This window comes from Stenella coeruleoalba (genome assembly GCF_951394435.1).
Source record: "Stenella coeruleoalba genome assembly, chromosome: 18".
Taxonomy (NCBI): domain Eukaryota; kingdom Metazoa; phylum Chordata; class Mammalia; order Artiodactyla; family Delphinidae; genus Stenella; species Stenella coeruleoalba.
In genome coordinates this window covers 11,505,124-11,527,398 of record NC_137164.1, presented here as the reverse complement: position 1 = coordinate 11,527,398, position 22,275 = coordinate 11,505,124, and the positions used below count along the sequence as shown (strand labels likewise).

At 44.3% G+C, this 22,275-nt stretch overlaps 1 long non-coding RNA gene and 1 pseudogene across 3 annotated transcripts in view; one reads left to right on the top strand and one right to left on the bottom strand.

Moving 5' to 3' along the window:
• LOC307176766 overlaps positions 1-21,296 on the bottom strand; it is a 99,480-nt gene extending 78,184 nt beyond the window's left edge. For both annotated transcript variants that reach the window (XR_013824883.1, XR_013824884.1), the window contains exon 1: positions 20,068-21,296. This is a non-coding gene — a long non-coding RNA (uncharacterized lncRNA). The remainder of the gene's footprint in view (positions 1-20,067) is intronic.
• LOC307176765 (TOM1-like protein 1) lies at positions 12,667-20,123 on the top strand (annotated as a pseudogene). Its single transcript has one exon. The product of its transcript is annotated as a TOM1-like protein 1 (transcript).
• Positions 21,297-22,275: the final 979 nt, after the last annotated feature.

The following is a 22,275-nucleotide window of genomic DNA, read 5'->3' as shown; positions in this document are numbered from 1 at the left end:
ACTATTCACAAAACAACATGGATGAATCTCAAAATCATTCAAAAGCTAAGTGAAAGAAGCCAGTCACAAAAGGCCACATATTTACAAATCATATATCTGATAAGAAATTTGTATCCAGAATATTTATATAATTCTTACAACTCAAAAATAGACATGTAACCTAGTGAAAAAGTGGACAAATAACTCTAATAGACATTTCTCTAAAGAAGATATGCAAATACCAATAAACATGTAAAAAGATGATCAATTAGTCATCAGGAAATGCAAATCAAAACCACGAGATACTATTTCATATACACTAGGGTGGCTAAAAGAAAAAAGACAGACAATAACAAGTGTTGACAAGGATGTTGAGACACTGAGAATGGAACTTCTGGGAACTGAGTACCTTCCCCAAGGCAGAAAGAAGTGGGGTTACCAACAGAAATAGGGAATATTCAGAGGTAGGAGATCCTTTATACTCCAGAAGAGGAGGGACTCTGAAGGAAAAGTCCTCAGACAGCTGCTTCAGGTGCTGTCAAGAGGTCAATGAGGATCCAGACCAGTAAACAAGGGCATGAACCAACCAAGTCATCAATGTCCCCCAAGAGAGCCCCACTGGCTGCACCACACTACCATGACTTGCAGAGTTGTGGAGTCACAGGAGAAGGAAGAAGAGCTCGAAGAAGTAGTGGGATTGAGTGCAGCTCTTTAGGAAGACCTGAATGTATTTCTGGGAACAAACAGCCTCCCCAGAATGAGTGCAATGGGAAGAGGCCAAGAGCCAGGAGAATGGGGTAGGCTGGATAAGGAGTAGGGCTGGGGGTCTCTTCCAAACTACAACCCTTCCTCCTCTTTCTCTGTTAAGAGTTAATAACAGACATCTTTGCTCAGAATATTAGGAGGCTTTGTTTCTCAGGCTTAAAATCCCTTTGATGTGATAATAATAATTATCTGATTTATTAGAGGTATAACTCATTGGATATAAGCATGAAATGGTCTTATTCTTCCTAGTAACTCCCCCTTGATAAGGTCCATGTTGAATCCTCCTTTCTCACTAAGGGCCAGGTCCCTTCCTCACACCTTTTGGACCAGATTGCATAAGTTTCCATCATTCTCAGTTACTAAAATAGTTTAACATTGGCATTTAAGATTCAGTCTTTATCATTTAAAATGTCTTCATTTTTGTACTGGGGCTATCACTGCTTTAAGTGGAGGAGGGGATATGATCTGGCTCTGAAACTCCTCCTCTCCAGTGAGAGCTGGCTCCCCTCCCCCATCAGAGCAGGAGGGAGGCAGAGTCTCTCCTGGTGATTGTCATGGGGATGTGCCCCTGGCCTCATGTAGCTCAGTCTGGTCCTGTTTGAGCTGCGGGCGGCCTCACCTAAGGTGGTTACCTCCAGGTAGGCAGTGCAGGGGTTCTTCCTGCAGAACTGTTCAGTTTCACCTCCATCTCTGAGAATCATTCAGCCTCATCAGCAATACCTGCTCCCCACCCATTCTCCAGATGGGGTGTCCCATTGACCTTGAAATGCCCCTGGCTCTTGTGCCTCCAATAACCTCTGTGCTCCTCCATAGCATGGAAACCACTGGGCTCCTCTTCCACAACCTATGACGGCCATGAACTTCATTTTGTAATCCAGGTTGGGCTTCCAAAGAAGCAGCGTTGCCAGATAAAATATAGGATGCCTGGGTAAATTTGAAAATTTCATAAAAACAATGAACCGTGTTTTAGCATAAGTATGCCCCATGCAATACAGGAGACATACTAAAAAATTATGCATTGTTTACCTGAAATTCAAATTTACCTGGGCATCCTACAGTTTTATTTGCTAAATCTGGCTACTGTACTAAGAAGCAAACTGAGATGGAGAAGGAAGTTTGCGGGGGGTGGGAGTGGGGTTCTCAGGATCAACACTGTGGGGGAGTGAAGCCAGCAGAACTGGGCAGAGAACAGAGAAAAAAGTTCAGCTGCGAGGCAGTCACAACAAAGACTTCAGCCAACCCTCCAGGGAGCTCTGGAGCTGGGATGATCCTTCAGAATTGCCCCACATGTAGGAGAGGTGGCTGGGGCTTTATTCTCCCAAACTGACAAGTCACTGGCTGTGGGCTGACCTTGGAAGGAGGCATGACTTTGGGCAAGGCTGGGCTCTTCTGCAGGAGAAAATCCATGCCTGGGAGGCTCAGCTGGGAGCTGAGATATGTAAATTTCACCTCCATCAAGTGGAAATCAGGTGCCTTTGGAACTGTACAAAGGGTTACCCTAGATCAAACAGCAACTAGTGGCAGGAGAATTCGAATCCTCATGAGGACAAAGGGCAAGAGCCAGAGTGAAAAGAAACGGCACTGCAGCAGACTGGACTATATCAGTGACAGACACAATGATTTTGTTTCAGCACAACACCCTAATCAGTCGTATCATGGGAATAAATTGTTCGCGAGGACTTTGCTTTACGCTAGTTAAAAACTGTAAGGCTAAAGCTTTGTACGGAGTTTGGGCTCCAGCAGAGTCCTCTCCCTCTAACAGAGGTGCGTGCCGAGCTCACGGTCCAATCCGGAAGCAAGGCTGAAAACCACAGTAGGCTATGCCAGGTACTGCTTCTCTCTGGAAGTGTGGTCCCCACCCCTCTGCCAGCACCAGCCTGTCCCCATCCCGGTGCCTTCACCCTGTCCCCCTTCTGCTCCGTTCTCCTCGCTCCTCCTGTGTCAGCCCCACCACCCACTCACTTCCTTGCTGCTCACTGGCTCCCACGCTCTGGGCAGGACCTGTCCTCTGACACACTGGACATGATTTTGGCTTGGCTTTGGCTAAGGTCTCCGAGGCGGCGCCTCCTCCTCTGGTGTCCTGGAATACCCTGCTTCGCTTCCTACACCCCTGCTGGGTCCGCCACTCATGCCCCCGGCCACACCCAGGTCTTGTCATCACCAAGGGGCTCCTCAAAGACACCCCACACTCCCTCCTCCCACTCGCTGGCCGCAAGCCCTGATTTTCCATTCTCTCCCTCCCTTCTTCCCCGGGGCCTGTTCCCTCAGCCTGTGGCCCGGGTCCCTCCCTAGACCACAGCTCATCACTTCAGCCATGGTCTCACCTCAGCCTCCACACCCCTCTTTCTTCCACCCACCCACCTGCCTCCTCCCCTCTCCCGGGCCTGCTGGGGGCTGCGGGAGGAAAGCCCGCCAGATCTCACGGCAGAGTCAGAGCCCCCATGGTTGGCTGCTCTCTCAAAGCCCCTCAACAGACCTCTTCCTCCTGAGACGCTCCCCCTCACTCCTGCAAGAACCTATCCAATCCCTGCTGCCCGCCACACCTCCACCTCCCAGGCGACCTCGCCTGCTGCTTCAGAGAAAATGTGGAGGCCCTCAAAGGAGACACCTCAGCCTCCTGCCAGGCTCCCTCAAGCTCACCCACACCTCGGCCATCCTCGCCTCTTCCCTCTGGTCTTGGAGGAAGATAGGACCCTCCCTGTGTGAGATTCCATCTTCCATCTGGACTCCAATCCTCTCTCCTCCACGCCTTTAGTCTCCTGCTAATGATTTCCTGTCTCACCAAATCACTTCCTTTCTGCTGGCCCTGTCTTTTCTGATGTACAAACATATTCAACAAGACCCTCTATGGCTTTAAAAGAAATGATCAATGGACCCTAAACTTCCAAGAAGTGCCGCCAGGTCTCTGTCTTGTTGGCATTCACATTCCCAAAGAGAATAAGTGGCACTTCGAGCGTCCACTTTGACGTCCTCCAACTACAATTCAAGTCTCAGAAACACAACTCCTGCTGCCACCACTTCCCAGCGATGTCTAAATCCTGGCCCATTTTCATCTCCACGTTACTGGTGTCGCTTCAGTTCTTGGTTCCGCTGACTGTTCTCCCTTGAGACTCTTTCTCAGGCTGCTCTCTCTCAGGTTCCTCCATGAGTGACTGACCCTCAGCGTTGTCAAGGGTCAGCTCCACCTTCTTCCCTCCTCTTCCTGCTCATGCTCATTCTCCCAGGGCTTAATCCTTTCCAAGCAGGCCCATGACTCCCAAAGTGTCATCCAGCGAGCTCTCTCCTGGGAGCTCCAGCCCAGACACCCAGCTGCTTCCTAGACTCGCGGCCTGAGCATCCCAGATGGGGGGCGGTTCCTCAAACCAGCACAGCTTTAACCCACAGATCTGCTCCAGGCAGGTTCCCTGGTTCAGTATGTGCAACACCCTCTACCAACGGCTCATAACCAGAAACCTCAGGAGTATATTTGATTCCTCCCTCTTTCTCCTTCTGTATCCCATCTGGACAGAAAACTAATACACCAGATAGCTGGCCACCACGTGAGGGCAAACAAGATGACACTTTGAGCTTCTTAAGCAATATTTTTATCCTATGACTTGCATCTGAACATTCATTGTAGTGTTCACTCATTCCTTCCCTCACTTGTTCATCCAGCCATAAACCAGAGCTGAATGTCTTCCACGGCTGGTACTGTGCTCAGCATGGGCTGGTGCTTTCACGGTCCTCCCTGCCAGGGGCAGAGAGACCTGGAAACGAGATAACTGCCTGTGTGGACAAGCTCAAGGGTGCTCAATGGATGCAGACAAGGGAGACGCACCATGGATAATGCGCTTACAGACTCGGGGAGTAAGGGTGCTTCTCAAAGCAGAGTGGAAACTCTCCCAGCTAAGATGTCTTGTTCAACACTGAGGTCCAACAGTCTAGAAAGTGTCTGGCATGTATGTGGTAGATGCTCCTTAAATATCTGATGAGCCAGTGAGTAAAAAAAAAGCGTGTGTGTGTATGCACATTATAATCCATAGAATTAAGAAACCAGGAGTTCATACTGACATAAAGAAATAATTGGATAAAAAAATAAATAGGGGGAAAGGACAGCTCTTCCTTATGGTAGAATTGCAACTACTAAAGGTAGATGGAATGATGGAAATAGGAAATCATCATTCAACGGAACCCCAAAGTAACAACTGTTCCAGGCAGGAATCAGCAATGAATGCTAAAATTTATGGATGACATTTGATGAGATACAGGATATTTACGTATTCTCCGTGTATCTCCCCACAAGGCACTTTAATTACAAATGACAAAATAATAACTTTACAGTTAAGAAACCCAGCAGACATCATTTTATCCAAGTGATCGAAGTTAGTACTACCAATGATGGGACATATTACCACTATGTATCTCCTGAGGATATGATGCCCTCAAAAGGTACATCTCTTCTGTGGCATTACTTTTAATTTTAAAATTTTGAACAGCTTTATTGAGGTATAATTCACACATGCAAGTGAATTATTGGCTATTACGAATAATGCATCTCTGCATATTCACATACTTATTTTTATGTGGACATGTTCTAATTAATATTGAAGAGATTATGGATATAGATATAGATAACACACACATACACACATACCCCTAGGAGTGGAATCGCTGGGTCATATGGTTATTTATAACTTTATGTTTAATATTTTTCTAAAGCAGATGCACCATTTCACATTCCATCAGCAATGAATGAGGGTTGTGATTTCTCCATACCCTTGTCAACACTTGTTACTGTCTTTTATATTTTATTTTAGCCATCCTAATGGGTGTGAAGTGACACTGACTAATGATGTTAAGCACCTTTTTATGAGTTTATTAGACATTTGTATATTTTCTTTAGAGAAAGGTCTATTAAAATCCTCTCTCGGGACTTCCCTGCTGGCGTGGTGGTTAAGAATCCACTTGCCAATGCAGGGGACACGGGTTTGAGCCCTGTTCTGGGAAGATCCCACATGCCATGGAGCAACTAAGTCCTCAAGCCACAACTACTGAGACCATGTGCCACAACTACTGAAACCCACGTGCCTAGAGCCCGTGCTACACAACAAGAGAAGCCACTGCAATGAGAAGCCTGCACACCGCAACAGAGTAGCCCCCGCTCATCACAACTAGAGAAAGCCCGCACACAGCAAAGAAGCCCCAAAATAAATAAATAAATGAATAAATTTATTTAAAAAAATCTTCTGTCAATTATTTAATTGGCTTACTTGTCTTTTTATTTTTGAGTTGTAAGGGTTATTTTTATTTTCTGAACACAAGTTCCTTGTCAGATATACAATTTATAAATACTGTCTCCCATTCTGTGGGCTTTTTATTCTCTTGATTGTATCATTTGCAGCACAAAAATTTTGAGTATTGCTAAGTTATTTATTTATTATTGTCACTTGTGCTTTTGATGTCCTATCTAAGAAACCATTGCCTAATTCAACGTCATGAAGATTTACTTCTGTATTTTCTTTTAAATGTTTTATAGTTTCAGTTGCTTTTACATTTAGGTCCATGATTTTCTTAACTGTACAACGTAGGGGTCCAACTTCATTCTTTTCCCCATTTGAACTGTCTCAGCACCTTTGTTGAAAATTAATTGACTATAAGTATATGGGTTTATATCTGAACGATTATATTCCATTGATCTTGATTACTCAGTCTTGATTACTTTATCTTTGTAGTGAGTTTTAAAGTTGGGAAGCATGAGTCCTAAAATGTTTTTCTTATTTTTCAAGGTTTTTTTGACTGTTCTGGGTAGCTTGAATTTTCATATGAATTTTAGGATTAGCTTGTCACTTTCAGCAAAGTAGCTAGCAGGTCCTAGAAGATAATATTGGAAAAAAACTACATAACCCTGAATATTTTAATGACTTTCTAGATACAACACCAAAGGCATGATCCATGAAATAAATAACTGATAAAGCTAGACCTCATTAAAATTAAACATTTCTGGGCTTCCCTGGTGGCACAGTGGTTGAGAATCTGCCTGCTAATGCAGGGGACACGGGTTCGAGCCCTGGTCTGGGAGGATCCCACATGCCGCGGAGCAACTAGGCCCGTGAACCACAACTACTGAGCCTGTGCATCTGGAGCCTGTGCTCCGCAACAAGAGAGGCCGCGATAGTGAGAGGCCCGCACACCGTGATGAAGAGTGGTCCCCGTTCGCTACAACTAGAGAAAGCCCTCGTACAGAAACGAAGACCCAACACAGCCAAAATAAATAAATAAATAAATAAATTCCTACCCGCAACATCTAAAAAAAAAAATTAAAAAAAAAATTAAACACTTCTGATTTGCTAAAAACAAATGTCAAGAGAATGAGAAGACAAGCACAGACTGGGAGAAAATATTTGCAAAAGACACATCTAATAAAGGACTTTTATCCAAAATATCTGAAGAACTCTTAAAACTCAACAATAAAAGAGCAAATAACCCAATTGAAAAATGAGCCATAGACCTAAACAGACACCTCACCAAAGAAGGTATACAGATGGCAAAAAAGCATAGGAAAGGATGCTTCACTTCCTATTGTCATCAGGAAAATGCAAATTAAAACAATGAGATACTACTATGCATCTGTTAGAATGACCATAATCCAGAACACTGACAACACCAAATGCTGGCAAGGAGGTGGAGCAACAGGAACTCTCATTCATTGCTGGTGTGAATGCAAAATGGTACAGCCACTTTGGAGGACAGTCAGTTTCTTACAAAACTATACACACTCTTACCATATGATCCAGCAACTGTACTCCTTGATATGTACCCACAGGAGTTGAAAACCTGTATCTACACAAAAACCTGCATAAGGATGTTTATAGCAACGTTATTAAGCACGGCCAAAACCTGGAAGAACCAAAGTATCCTTCAGCAGATGAATGAATAAATAAGCTGTCATATATTCAGACAATGCAATATTATTCAGTGTTAAAAAGAAATGAGCTGTCAAGCAATAAAAAGAGTCAGAGGGACCTTAAATGTGTATTACTAAGTGAAAGAAGCCAATCTGAAAAGGCTTCATACTATATGACATTATGGAAAAGGCAAAACTATGCAGACAGTAAAAAGATCAGTGATTGCCAGGGGTTGGAGGAGTAGGGGTGGGAAGGCATGAATAGGTAGAGCACAGAGGATTTTTAGGGCAGTGGAAATACTCTGTATGATATTATAATGGTGGATACATGTCATTATATATTTGTCCGAACCCACAGAATGTACAACACCAAGCCTGCATTATAATGTAAACTGCAGACTGAGTGATTATGATGCGTCAATGTAGGGTCATCAGTTATAACAAAGGTACTGCTCTGGTGAGGAATGTTGACAATGTAAGAGGCTATATATGGCGGGTGGGAAGGGCAGAGAATATATAGAAAATTTCTGTACCTTCACCTCGATTTTGCTGTGAATCTAAAGCTTCTCTAAAAAATAAAGTCTTAAAAAAAAAATAAACCATGAGGGATTCAGTAGATATTGCATTGAAACTGTACATCAGTTTAGAGAATGTTACCATCTTAATGATGTCAAGCCTTCTAATCCATAAACATGTCCTTCCATTTATTTAAATATTCTTTAATTTTTTCAACGTTTTGTAGTTTTCAGTGTATATGTATTGTACCATCTCATTAAATGTATACCTAAGTACGCTATCGTAAGTGAAATTGTTTTCTTAACTTCCATTTTCAGATTGTCCACCGCTGGTGTATAGAAATGCAGCTGGTTTTTGTATATTATTTTTATGATGAAAGAGTGTTGGATTTTGTCAAATGTTTTGTTTATGTCTGTCAAAATGATTATGTGTTTTCTGTTCTTTATTCTATGGTTTATTACATAAATTGATTTTTATATGTTGAGCCAACCTTGCATTCTTAGAATAAATCCCACTTAGTCACGGTGTATAATTAAATATGTTTCTGGATTTGGTTTACTAATACTTTGTTAGGATTTTTGCACCTTTATTCATAAGTAATATTAGTCTGTGTTTTTTTTTTTTTCAACTTGTGATATCTTTGGCTGGTTTTGGTACTGGAGTAATTCTGTGGCAGTCTTGCCAAAAATGTATAACTAACTTAATGATGAAATAACATCAGACATACCTAAATTGAGAATGACTACATAAAACAATTTGCCAGTACTCTTCAAAAGTGCGAAGGCCATGAAAGATCAAGGAAGCCAGAAAAATGTGGTCCACAGTAAACTGACGTAACAACTAAATGCAACGTATAATGGTAGATTGGAAACTGTAACCCAGAAATGACATCAGTGGGACAATTATTGAAATCTGAAGTAGGCCTGTAGATTAGATAATAACATGGAATTGACAGTAAATTGACATAACAACTAAATGCAACGTACAATAGTAGATTGGAAACTAACCCAAAAATGACATCAGTGGGATAATCACTGAAATCTGAAGTAGGTATGTAGATTAGATAATAACATGGAATCAGTGTTATTTTTCTGATTTTGATAATTGCAGAGTTTATGGAAGATGTTAACATTTGGGGACTTCTTTGTACCATTTTCCCAACTTTTTTATGTGTGAAATTATTACAAAACGAAGAGTCAAAAATTATCAAAAAAAGTTTTTAAGCATATGTGTCTGTGGTGTCCTTGGTTCAATGAGAGAAAGAATGTATTTGAGAAGCAGGGAAGCATGAAAATCAAGGTCTGGGGTTTACTATTTCTGGCAACTACATGTGGCTGAGTGTTTCTGGAATACAACGTGTGGGGAAGGGGATGGGACCAATAGCAGTGTGGACATCCTGAAGGCTGTGGGGGGTTGTGGGAGGACTGGGCACTGGGAGACGAGGGGAGACTGGGGAGAGAAAGTGATACAAATGGAAAGAGTTACAAAGATTTGCTGTGAACTTGCAAAGAGAAATTTTGCCCAGGGATGTTATAGTCTCCTTAGTTTTTTTGTAGATTTTAAAAAAATCTAATATTGGAAAGGAAAATTAAAAGGCCAAGTTTTGTATCTAGAACAATAGCAATGCTCAGCCCCCAATTCAACCTCAGAGAATTGAAGCGTCTACTCTAGGGGAAAGAGTTAAAATGAAATGTGTATATATGTCAATAAATAGATAACTAATGAGAACCTACTGTTTAGCACAGGGAACTCTACTCAATGATCTGTGGTGACCTAAATGGGAAGGAGATCTAAAAAGAGTGGATATATGTATACGTATAACTGATTCACTTTGTTGTACAGCAGAAACTAACATAACATTGCAAAGAAGCTATACTCCAATAAAAATTAATATAAAATTTAAAAGTGAAAATATAAAATAAGACAAAAAGACCAAAAAAAATGAAATGTGGGCTTTAAATGCATTACCACAGGGAGGGCTAAGATGGGGAATTTCTTCACCATGCTAATGAGATTGAACTAAAGGGTCTGAAGATCCAGTTTTTAGGAGCTGAAAGTCCTTTTATTGAGGATGGAGGAGCCTCACGCTGGCCTCCAGGAGAGACTTGAGGAAATTTCTGTCAAAGAAGAACTGAGGTAAACTAAGTCTGGGCTGCGGCAACTTCAAGGAAACCAATTTGACTAGAGAACTAAGAAGCCAAAGGGAATCAGAGCCTGTAACGGGATGGACTGGGCAGGGAGAAAGAGAAGGAGCAAGGGGGTGTCTCCCACACAGCCAGGTCCCTGGAGTTTCAGAGACCCTGGAGAAAAGGTTGAAACAAGCTTACATGCATTTAGCAGTATTTTAAAATATCTACGTCCAATAATTTTTTTTCCACCAGTAACATTTCAACCATATCTATTGGGTTGAACCATATGAAATTGACAAGTCAGCTGCAGCGAGTTGTCAGGGCGATTGGATGTTAATATAAGACTAGAAATGGTCCAGGTAGGACACAGAGGGATGCAGGCAAGAGACAGTGAGAGCCTGAACTGAGGCTGAATCTGCTTGGTGGGTGGAATCCCCAGAACCTGGCTCTTGATTGGCTGTTGAAAGCTGGGTAAATGGGAGCCAAAGGAAGAGGAGGTTCCAGAGCGAAAGACCAGTGTTACCAAATACTTCTGCCAGGAGACATGGAGACTGAAAGATGTCCAACAGATCTGTCAGTGGAGCTCTTGGAGACTGTTTTATTAGTTTCCTGTAGCTGCTGTAACAAATTGCTGCGAACTTGGTGCCTTAAAACAATACACATTTATTTTCTTAAAGTTCTGGAGGCCAGAGGTCTGAAATGAGTCTCACTGGGGTCAAGTCAGGGTATCAGAGGGCTGCGTCCTCTGGAGGCTCTAAGGGGAAAATCTCTGGGGCTGGGGGTGGGGAGCTGCTTCCTCCAGTTTCTAGAGGCTGCTGATGTTCCTTGGCTGGTGGTGAAATTGATCACTCTCATCTCGGCTTCCACCTTCACATTGCTTTTCCTTCTTCTGTGTCAAATTTTCCTCTGCCTTGCTCTTACCAGGACACATGCGATGACATCCAGGGTCCACCTAGATAATCCAGGATAAGCTCCCCATCCCAAGATCCTTAACTTAGTCACATCTGCAAAGTCCCTTTTGCCATGTGAGGTCACACCCACGGGTTCCAGGGATTAGGATGTGGATATCTTTGGGGGCTAACACTCAGCCTACTGCAGAGACCTTGGCAAGAATATTTCCCCGCAGGAGCTGGGGGTGTGGCAGCAGAATGCAGAGGGCTGACATGTGGCTGGGGCCCAGTCTGGATGGCTCATCTGAGACCTTGAGGGAGATGCCACACCCTGAGGATGGACTAAGGATCAGGAGTCTGCATGGGAGAGGGAGAATCAGCGGTCACAACAGGCAGAAGGGAGTAGGAAAGAGTGTGTGGTGAAGCTCAGCGTGCAAGGAGATTCCAGAAGGAAGAGTCAACGTCATCAGGCACCACAGAGAGGACAAGCGATGGACTGAAAAGAACCCACTGCCTTTGGTGGTCAGTGGTCGTGCATAAACTGCCAGGGCAGGGGAACAGCAGGGTGTAGCTCAGGGAAGTTCACTTACAGAGGCCCGTGTGGGAACACGAGGTGAGGACGTGGAGACAGGGACAGAGATTATTTCTGAGGAACTTGGCTAACATGAACATAGGAGCACAAAGCACAGTCAGGAGAAGGATGAAGGGCCCCAGGCTGTTAGGGATGGAGACAAGCCCAAAGCCTGTGAGCAGGCAGCCCAGCCTTCAGCCTTCCAAGCAGCCAAAGATACTGATGGACAAGTTATGGTCCTGAAAACTTCTACCCTTACTGCTAAGACATTCTACTATCTTCCATGTTTAGATTCAAAAGGTCTGTAACCAGAGCATAAAATGACCATGAAAATTCTGAGGATTTTCAGGTCTTTGTGTGGTACCCTCTGCACAGCCCCGGATAATTAGGAAATGGAGCACTTGCAAGCGTGGCTCCCAAAGACGGGATGCGGTTTCACCTCAAAAGGATGAAAACTCCCTTTTCTCCGGGCAAAGAAGTTAGTAAGTCAGGGAAGAGCTCTTTCGAGAATAAAAGCTCTCAGTGTGCCCCTATATGGGCAAAACACCTTTCTTTCTCCTTCCAAACGCCCTTCCCTTCTTTGAATTGGGGAGGGCATGGAAGATGTTTGAAAGATAATAGGATATTCAACTTCTCTCGTTAATCAGGAGAAATCACAATAACCTGATCTTGCCTTTCTGGGCTTAGTTTTCATTGTGCCTTTTAAAAACTGAAACAATTCTCGTTTTTTTAGTTTTACATTCCTTTCTCTTTCTTCTTCCCTGGGTTTGTTTATCTCTCCTGTTCTGGGAGAGCTTTTTCTTGGGTTGTGATGGTTTGCGTTGTACTTTCACCTCCTTCTGCTCCTTTGTTCTCTGCTCTCTTTATTCCAGCCCCTCCCACCCCACCCCCACTCACTTTCCTCTCTTACCGCTTTGATAGCGAGGAGCTGCTCCCTAAATACCTGAGACAGTCTTCTGAGCAAGAGTCCACGGCACTTCTGGGGAGACCCCTGGAGTCCCTGCCTTCATTGGGAAGGAAGCCCCAGGCCAGGCTTGCACCCAGCACGGACAGGGCGACAACCTCATCAGCCAGAGGCAGCAGAATGCCAGACACACATTTGGGTCTGTCTTTGGGAAAGAAAATGATACTTCTGCAGGCAGGTGGTACTATTTTGGGGAACATTTTTATGTGCAATTTAGAGTGCACATTCTACGCACAGCTCAGACAGAAATAATCAGTTTAATGTGTGTCTGCACCATCATATGGTCAAGCTTTAGGTGAGAGCAGATTTACACACCAAAATCAAAAGGAAATAGCAGGAGCCGTCTTCTGCTACATTCCTTGACGATAAATGGTCACGCGATGGAGAGCTGCCAACCCAACTCTCCGCTCCTTTTATTCCTTCCCAAAAAGTGCTTGAGTTTGAAAGAAAATTAGTTTCCAAGGTGCTTGAGTGCATCTGTTAAATACAGATTTTTATTAACAGCGGGCACATGTAAACAAAGTCTACATAAACAGAAAGACGCCTGGCAGCAAAGGAGAAGTATGCTCAGGGTCAGGGAGTTTTTCTTAAAATGAAGTGTAAGGAAGTTTACAGGAATTCTTGAGCCAACGTTTCAGTTCAAGAAGACATCCTGCTTCTCTGATGTGTGCTACAGAAGATGGTCAAACCGAAGAGCTTAATGTCCACGGCATTGGGCATTTGTCATTGTGTGTTTTCATTAAAGAAAACGGGGTTTTTCTCTGATGGGCTAGGATGTCAGAGGAGCCACAGTAAAAAAACAAAAAAACATACTAAGGTTCACAGCATATTTTTCAGAAAGTTCAACTTTCAAATGGAAGAACTGTACTGAGGATTATTTTTTAAGTAAATACTCCACTGAAAGCGTCCACGTGTGAACACCTCAAGAAGCAGAAGGGTTTTAAGTCAAGCCACGATGCAGATCTACACCCAGGGTAATATTCAAAATATGTATGTGTCACCCTTTGGATCCCCGAAGCAATGAATCAGTGCAGACTCTGCAAAAAAAGCAGCTGTATTGAGTCTGCGAGTCACCTCGGCCACAGCCTTCAGGAGAGAAGAAACTTTGAGATTAAAGGGCAACATTTTCCCTCTGAAATGGAATAATTGTGATATGGGATTTGCTTTTTTTTTTCCTTCAAGTTTTGAAGAAAAACAATGTTCTTCCTGCTGTGATGAATTTATTCTGAGGTTTGAAAGGAAACCCGTGTCCCAAGAGAAGGACGGCCCTGAGTCAGGAGGGTGAAGGCTGGCCTTTCAGCACATGTGTTCCCGTTTATCCAGGGGCGGCACTCGGGTGTGAAGGGGGAAATACCCAGGGTGAAAAGATTCAAGGGGATCAAATTATTTTTCCATTTGTCTCAGAAAGAAAGAAAGAGAGGAAATAAAAGGGGGAAGGAAAATCATTTCATTATGTGGTGATCCAGTGTAACCTGGGGTAGCAGGCAAGTGGCAACTTTATTTTTCAGAGAAGCTCCCTCTCGGGTGTCCCGAGCCTCCCAGGGTGTGGGCTGGGACTGTGGAATTCAATCGCAGCAGGAGCACGAGAACAGGAGTTGCACGGATATCTGTCTACACTTGTCATCTCTCATGTGATCTCTGGGCTACAAGCCTTCCTCGCCCCACCTGGGTGGATGGGTTCGAGGGGAAACCAGAAAGAGAAAACTGTTCAATTGAACATTTACTACATGCTAGGCGTTTTACGCGCATGGTCTCCCTCACCATAAGTCTGCAAAACAGAGATTATTGTCCCAATTTTAGAGGTAAGCAAAAAGTTTCAAATATTTTTGTAGGCCTTGCTCAAAGTGCCACAGCTGGTGGTGGAGCGGGCCTGTCTGCTACCAGACTCAAGCTCTTTTTGGTTTGCTGCACTGCCTTCCTGCCAGGTGGCCCTCATACGTGAGGTGGAGGCTGAAAGGACCATTTAGCATCACAGGATAAAGGCCACAATGATTTCCCTCCACAGCTCACACCCTATTAAATAAGGGAAAGCAATAGACTGAGTGAATGTACTCAAAGGGCAGGAGTAAAAACAATACATTAGGACTCATTTGAGGAATAGGAAGTTTGCCTTCCAGTTACTGTGGGGTAAGGCAGAACAGGACCAGTCCTAGGGGCTCCCTAATTCACTGGATAAAAGACAGGAGGACAGTGATTCAGCGCCTGCTGGTGATTAGCTCAGGGAGGCCCCACTGGTTGGCTTGGCTGCACTCTAACACTTAACACTGGCTGATGATCAGTTGCTTTGCCAACATTTGAACACACCTGTGGAGTGAAAAGCCCCAGGCCCTGAAGCTTTTCAACCTGCCTGTCTGGCCTCGTCCCCTTTTCATGGGTGCAGTACCCTCATACAAGGAACTCAGCCCCATGCCCTCCAAAACACCTTCCTCAGGCCTCCCGCCGAGCCAGGGGTGCTCTTGAGAGTCCTGTCAGCCCCATGACATTCCAGAATTCCTCAGGTGGGTCACAGACTGGGCTTCACCTTGACCTTGAGCACAGGCTCCCCATGGCTGTGGGAAGAGGGGGTGACAGAGCTCTCTTGAAGCCTAGGCCTCGGCAGTGTCTCGAAACATGGGTTTCCCACTTGCCTTTGAAGTTTAAATGTGGACCTGTTTTCTCCTGATAATAATAAGCAGGGCCAGGAGGGAGAAAGACAGAAGAGGGAGAGGAGGGAGGGCACTCAGCAGTCGTGTTAAAACAGAAAACCATCCAAACGCTGCTCGGAAGGGATGCTGACGTGGCTCCGTGGTTGCCAGTGGGAGTAACAGGGGCCTGGAGGCCTGGTCATGGGAGCAGACGTGCCCTGCAGGGCAGCTCCAGCCCCTGCCCGCTCTGGTCACCAAGGAGTGGACGGGGTGGATCTTGAAAAGAAATCAAGAGAGTCCCAAAATGTAACCACCGAGGGACAGAGGAAATGAGACCCTCGGTGCGGGCGCCCAGGGCCTCTGGAGGAAGGAGACCTCTGCCAACCAGCCCGCTGTGGTCAGGAGGTGTCCCAGACCTGCAACAAATGGCCACAAGCTATGGCCTTGTTTGGTCTAGAACCGTCTCCTCAAAATAGCAGAAATAAATGTTTGGAAAGAAAGGTGAAATGAATGACAGCTCGTGACCTGGCTTCGCATGTGTCACAGCCAGCTGGCCCAGTAGCACCAGGGGCCCCCGCGGTCGGGTCAGGGGTGATCCCTGCGGTCTAGCCAGAGAAACAGACACAACAGCCCACCTCTGTTCAGAAACAGAGTCTCCCCAAAGGATAGCAGTGCGTGCCTGAGGCACCCCGGGCCCAGGGAGGTGGAGCTGCTCCCAGCCACAGGAAGAGCAGGGGCTCCAGAATCCAGGACCCCAGCATCAGGGTGAAAGCCTTTCCTGAGAGCCCAAGGCTTCCTGGAGACTAGAGCTGGAAGGGGCTCCGGAGTCCAACTCTCTCTGTTCATTCATTAAAAACATGGCAGCTCAGAGGAAGAGGCCACCCTGAACTCAAGACCTCCTGAATATTAGCCAGCAGTTCCCCATTCATGAAGATGGAAACAGAATCCCTGCCCTGGGAAACTGATGTACCAATTAAATGGGACAACATATGTAGCCACTTGAATAGTCCATCACCTTGCAATCCTTATTTGTCATTATGCAGATAAAAGCCAACTAGGAAGACCCATAAAGGTCACAGCCTTGCCCAGAGTCAGTCAGTGGAAGGCCTGCCAAGGTCAGAGGTAGGCAGCTCCCAAGACGGCCCCTATGATCCCCCTGTCTGGGATTCACACCCTGAGTAATCCCCTCACACACTGTTATCCATAGATACAAAGAAGTGACTTTATATCACTTCCAAGATGAGGTTACAAGCCTCTGTGGCTCAGAACAGAATGAGGGTTGCCAGGGGCTGGGGGTGGGGGAAAAGGGAGGTGTTTATCAAAGGGTACAAAGTTTCAGTCTGGCGAGATGAACGAATTCTGGAGAGCTATGTACAGCACGGCGACTACAGTTGACAATACTATATTGTACACTAGAAATTTGCTACGAGGGTAGATCTTAAGTGTTCTCGCCACACACGTACAAAAGGTGACTATGTGAGGTGGTGTCCATTAACTTGATTGTGGTGATCATTTCACAGTGTATACGTGTATCAAAACATCAGGTTGTATACCTTAGATATGTACAATTTTAATTCGTCAATTATACCACGCAAAAGCTAAAAACCCAAAACACTGTGGCTGCCATCTTAGGCTCTGTCTTGGGCAGCCAGACCCTTGTAGACCAAATATGCCAAATTTTCAATCCCCACACACGATTCCAGGAGCTGAGAACAGAAACACTTTGAACTGGGACTGTATTTGTTTCCTGGGGCTGCCATAACAAAGAAGCCCGCACTGCATGGCGTAAACAATGAAAATGTATTGTCTCACAGTTCTGGAGGCCAGGAGTCTGAGATCAAAGCAACAATAGCAGGGTTGGTTCCTTCTGAGAGCTGTGAGGGAGAATCTGTGCCTGCCTCTCTCCCAGCTTCTGGTGCTCGGCCTGCAATTGTTGCCATTCCTTGGCTTAAAGAAACATCGCCCGGATCTCTGCCTGCATCTTCACATGGCGTTCTACCTGTGTGTGTCTATGTCCGAACTTCCCTTTTTTATAAGAACACCAGTCATGTTGGACTAGGACCAACCCCAATGACCTCATCTTAACTTGATTACCTCTGTAAAGACCCTATTTCCGGTTGGGAACAGTGGCGGAGGCCCGGGCTGGCTCCCTGCGCTACCATGGCGCTCGGGAAGAGTCACCAGGACCCGTTTGCAACCTCCGTGGGCCAGCACATAGAAAATGCTACAGTTGCTGGACTTCAGACTGAACACTGGGGCCAGTTTATGCACATCTGTGACATAATTAACACTGTTCACGATGGGCCAAAAGATGCAATAAAAGCTTTGAAGAAAAGGATTTCCAAAAACTACAATCATAAAGAAATCCAACTTACCTTGTCACTTATTGACATATGCATACAGAACTGTGGTCCAAGTTTCCAGTCTCTGATTGTGAAGAAGGAATTTGTTAAAGATAGTCTAGTTAAGCTGCTGAATCCCAGATATACCTTGCCAAGAGACATTCAGAATAGAATTCTGAATTTCATTAAGATGTGGTTGCAGGGTTTCCCAGGAGGTATGGATGTAAGTGAAGTGAAAGAAGTGTAAGGAAGATGTATTTCCTTAAGAAAGATGTTCAGTTTCCTCCATCAGATGCTGAAACAGCCAGACAAGAGACTGCTCAGATCTCACCGAATCCACCACCATCTGTTCCTACTGCACCAGCTCTTTCTTCTGTAGTTCCCAAGAACTCCAGTATTACACTGGTTCCAGAACAGACTGGAAAACTGCACAGTGAATTGGATATGGTGTAAATGAATGTGAGAGTGATGTCTGCCATACTGATGGAGAATATTGCTGGGTCTAAAAACCGTGAAGACAAAGAGCTTCTGCAGAAACTTTATAAGACGGGTCGGGAGATGCAAGAGAGGATCATGGACCTGCTCGTGGTGGTGGAGAATGAAGATGTCACTGTTGAGCTAATTCAAGTGAATAAGGATTTTAGTAACACCACCCTTGGATATGAGAGGTTTACTTGAAACCAACAAAGGATTTTGGAGCAAAATAAGAACCAGGGGGAAGATGCCAATACTAGCAGTGAAACTTCTGCCCCATCCTCTGATCTCCTTGACCTAAGTCCCAGCCCTCCAACGCATAGGGAAACTCTGGGAGAATACAACACCCTGAATGCTCAGCTTTCAGACTTAAATTTCAGCTCTCCAAGTCCTGTTGTAACAAACAACTTGAAACCCAGTCTTCATCCACAGGTGGATTTGCTAGCCTCGGAAAATACAGAAACACCCGTTTGCCCAAAGGACCAGCCAAAACCTTGCCTCAGGTCATATATATGAGAGTTTTCTGGAATATTCAAATTCAGTATTACCACAGCCGGCTAGTCTACAGACCATTCCAGCGACACCAACAAAGCAGAGACCACCATCCTTGCCCAGCAATCAACCAGCGATGACAAAGAATGATTTCCAGCCATCCAGTTACTACGAGGTAATGGAGTTTGATCCATTAGCTCCTGCTGTCACCACAGAAGCTATTTATGAAGACACCGATGTATATCACTACAAAGGAGCTCAAAGTCACAGTGACTACTGAGGTGGAAGTAGATGACCAGCTCACTAGTGGCATTATGGGTGCCAATTCTCTAAAAGGTAGACCCTGTCGAGCTTTGAGACCCAGAAGTTAAGACATTCCAAAACATCAAAACCACGGTGGAACATTTTTCCTCTGTAGTAATGAAGTTCAAACAGAAGAGTAACTGTTCCAGAGTAACGTTTATGGTTCCTGACAGCAGCTGAAGCTTTATCTCAAAAGAACTTGGTTGTAACATATATTCACTTAAAACTTCAGCAGAAGAAAAATTCATGGTATTGAGGCCAACCAGGTTAAGTGTAGCACCTTATGTTTCACAGGCCTTCCTACATTTAGAAATCATCACAAGAGCTGGGATAAGAGTAGATGAAGACTGTTTCATTACAAAATGATTGTTAATAGATGAAAGCATGAATGTGAAAAACTATTATTCAGGAAGAATACTGAGTGTCTTCATTTAACTAAAGTTGAAAGTAGAAGTCAATTTGCACTTCTTTATAAATAATACTCTTGTTTAGAATTATGAATTGTAAAAGCCTTGATGATTGTAGTTTAATTATATTTCAGGTACCCTCATCTTGACCTCCATTGAGGTCAATGGATTTTACATTGGTTGCCTTTAAATATAATTCTTTATAATACTAAATGCTCTTTGTTTTTCTTTTTTGGAAGAAAGACTTCTGGAAAACATTCAGAATAAATTGTACTTTGGTTTGTCATAAATTACAATGACAAATAAATTACCATTAAAACAAAAACAAAAAAAAATACCCTATTTACAAATAAAGTCACTTGCTGAGGTACGGGGGTTAGGACTCCAACATATTTGGGGGGGGGCATAATTTAATCCTTAACAGGGATGTTGCAGATTACTGGGATAAGTTGAAGGAAGTCTTTTAGAATCTCCCAGAAGTGATTACAGTGTCCAGATGGCTCTTACAATGTGCCCTGGGCAGTTAAGGAGGCAGAAACTAAGCAATTCCCCTGGTGTTAAAGTGAGAAGCCACATGATTCTTTCCATGTTGGTACTGGCAAGAAAACAACCCCCCTTTAATGGGTGCTGTGGGTGTGGTTTTCTTCAGCACCCAGTTAGTTTGCTGGGGATGTCCTAACAAAGTATCACAGACTGCGTGACTTAAACAACAGAAACTTATTTCTCACAGTTCTGGAGGCTGGAAGTCCAAGATCAAGGTGCCAGCAGGGCTGGTTTCTCCTGACACCTCTCTCAGCTTGCAGATGGCTCTCTTCCCTCCGTGTCCTCACATGGTCTTTTCGGCTGTGAGCACACACCCCTGGCTCTATTCTTATAAGGACGCCGTCCAATCAGGTTAGGACCCACCCTAACAGCCTCGTTTTAAGTCAATCACTGTTGAAGACCTTGCCCTGTTAAAGACCTTATCTCCAGACCTTGCCCTGTTAAAGACCTTATCTCCAAATATGGTTACATTCTCGGATACTGGGGGTTGGTTCTGCCCCGGGTACACTAGGGGGAGACTCCCTCCTGGATGGACGTGTCTTTAGTCCAGACCATCCAGAATGTCTCCTGACCTTTTATAGTCCCGTGCCAGCACCCCGCCTTTCGGTGTGTGGGGTTCCCTGCCTGGCAGGTTCCTGCATCCATTGCCAGGTCTGGAGGGAGGGCTCTGAGAAGGCTGTTCTTTCTCTGCTATCAGGGTGGAGCAGCCTCGGGCCCCTTGGGCCAAGCAAAGAGTACTTCTGTTTTGACTCTTCGTTTTCTCACATTTTCCCTTTAAACACAGCCTGTCTTATATCTCCCTTTCTTATTTTCGTTTCTAACCCCCTCTGTTCCTCTTCAATGTAATTTTAAAGTGAAAACACATGGTCGCAAACCGGCGTCTCCCCATTTACTCAGCTGCACCTACTTATTCAATTTAAACTGGAAGGCTAGTTTACAAACTTTCAAAAATAAGTCCTGGGCCAACGTGGAGAACTGTATAAACACAGGTCTAATTTCATTTCTACTTGTTTCTTCTTTTTTTTGTCTCTCTCTTGCAAATGACCTTCCTAGTATAAAAGCCAAAACACATGCATGCACACACACATACACACTTTTTCTTTCTGGAAGTTTCTCCTTGATTTCTAATTCTGTAACAAAATAAACAGGTCTTGAACAGAAATTGAAAGTTTTTAAGAGACAGTTTCCAGCAAACTGTCAATTAACATTAGTGACATCATTCAACACAATATCCAGTTTAAAGGGCTTCAGGACAGAGTGTTTGATTGTTAGAAAAATGACTAACTGAGTAAGTGAATTCTGCTTTTTCTCCATGAAAGACACATACATACTAGTTTGTCTAACTGTTAATCCTAATCCTTTTTCACTTTTGGAAGGAAAGGAAGACAGCTTTGGAAAATAGGGCAAAGGACATAATTTTTGGCAGTAGAGCTGTTCATATTTTGGTACAAGGGAACCAAAATGAGAAAATTAACCCTGAAAAACTCTGGAAATCGACTCAAGTTGCTTTTTCCTAAAATGACCCATACTGTAGCCATATAAGTTCCTTATTTGACCCTACCCAGTCACATTATTTTGATTGTGAGCACACAGAATGACCAAAAAGTCCTATTGAACTATAATGTATTAGTTTTCTTCCATTTGTAGGGCTTAGGACTATACATTTTCACATATCTTATGTGACCCTCACAAAAACCCTGTTAAGGAACTTGCCCAAGATCACTACAGCAGATAAGCTGTAGACGATTCAAAGCCATGTCTTGTGAAGGCGAAGGCAATGCTTCTTCCTCTCAACTGGGAGGTATATACAAGTCTGGGGTTTTGTCATATGCTTGAATGTCACAAATGACCTTCCACACAGCAATAGTCTTGTTTTGGACTGAATTGTATCTTCCTCAAATTCATATGTTGAAGCCCTAATCCCAATGTGACTGTATTTGGAGATGGGGACTTTAAGGAGGCATTTAAGGATAAATGAGGTCATAAGGGTGGGCCCTAATCCAGTAGGACTGGTGTCCTTATAGGAATAAGAAGAGATGCCAGAAATCCATCCCCCACCCCCTCCCCCCAGCACGCAGAGAGAAAAGGCCATGTGAGGACACAGCAAGAGGGCGGTTGTCTACAAGCCAGGAAGAAAGAAAACAACCCTAACCCTGATGTTAGACTTCTAGCTTCCAGAACTGTGAAAAAATTAATTTCTGTTGTTTACGCCCCTCAGTCTGGGGTATTCTGTTATGGCAGCCTGAGCTGATTAATACAGTTCTGTTGGAGACTCCTGGCTGGGGGATACTTCCCTAGTTTTACCCCATCTAGGGAACCGGATGCTTGTCCTTCATGGTGCCATAAATTCCTGTCTGTACAGAGGCCTCTATGACAAAATGTGGAGACTTTCT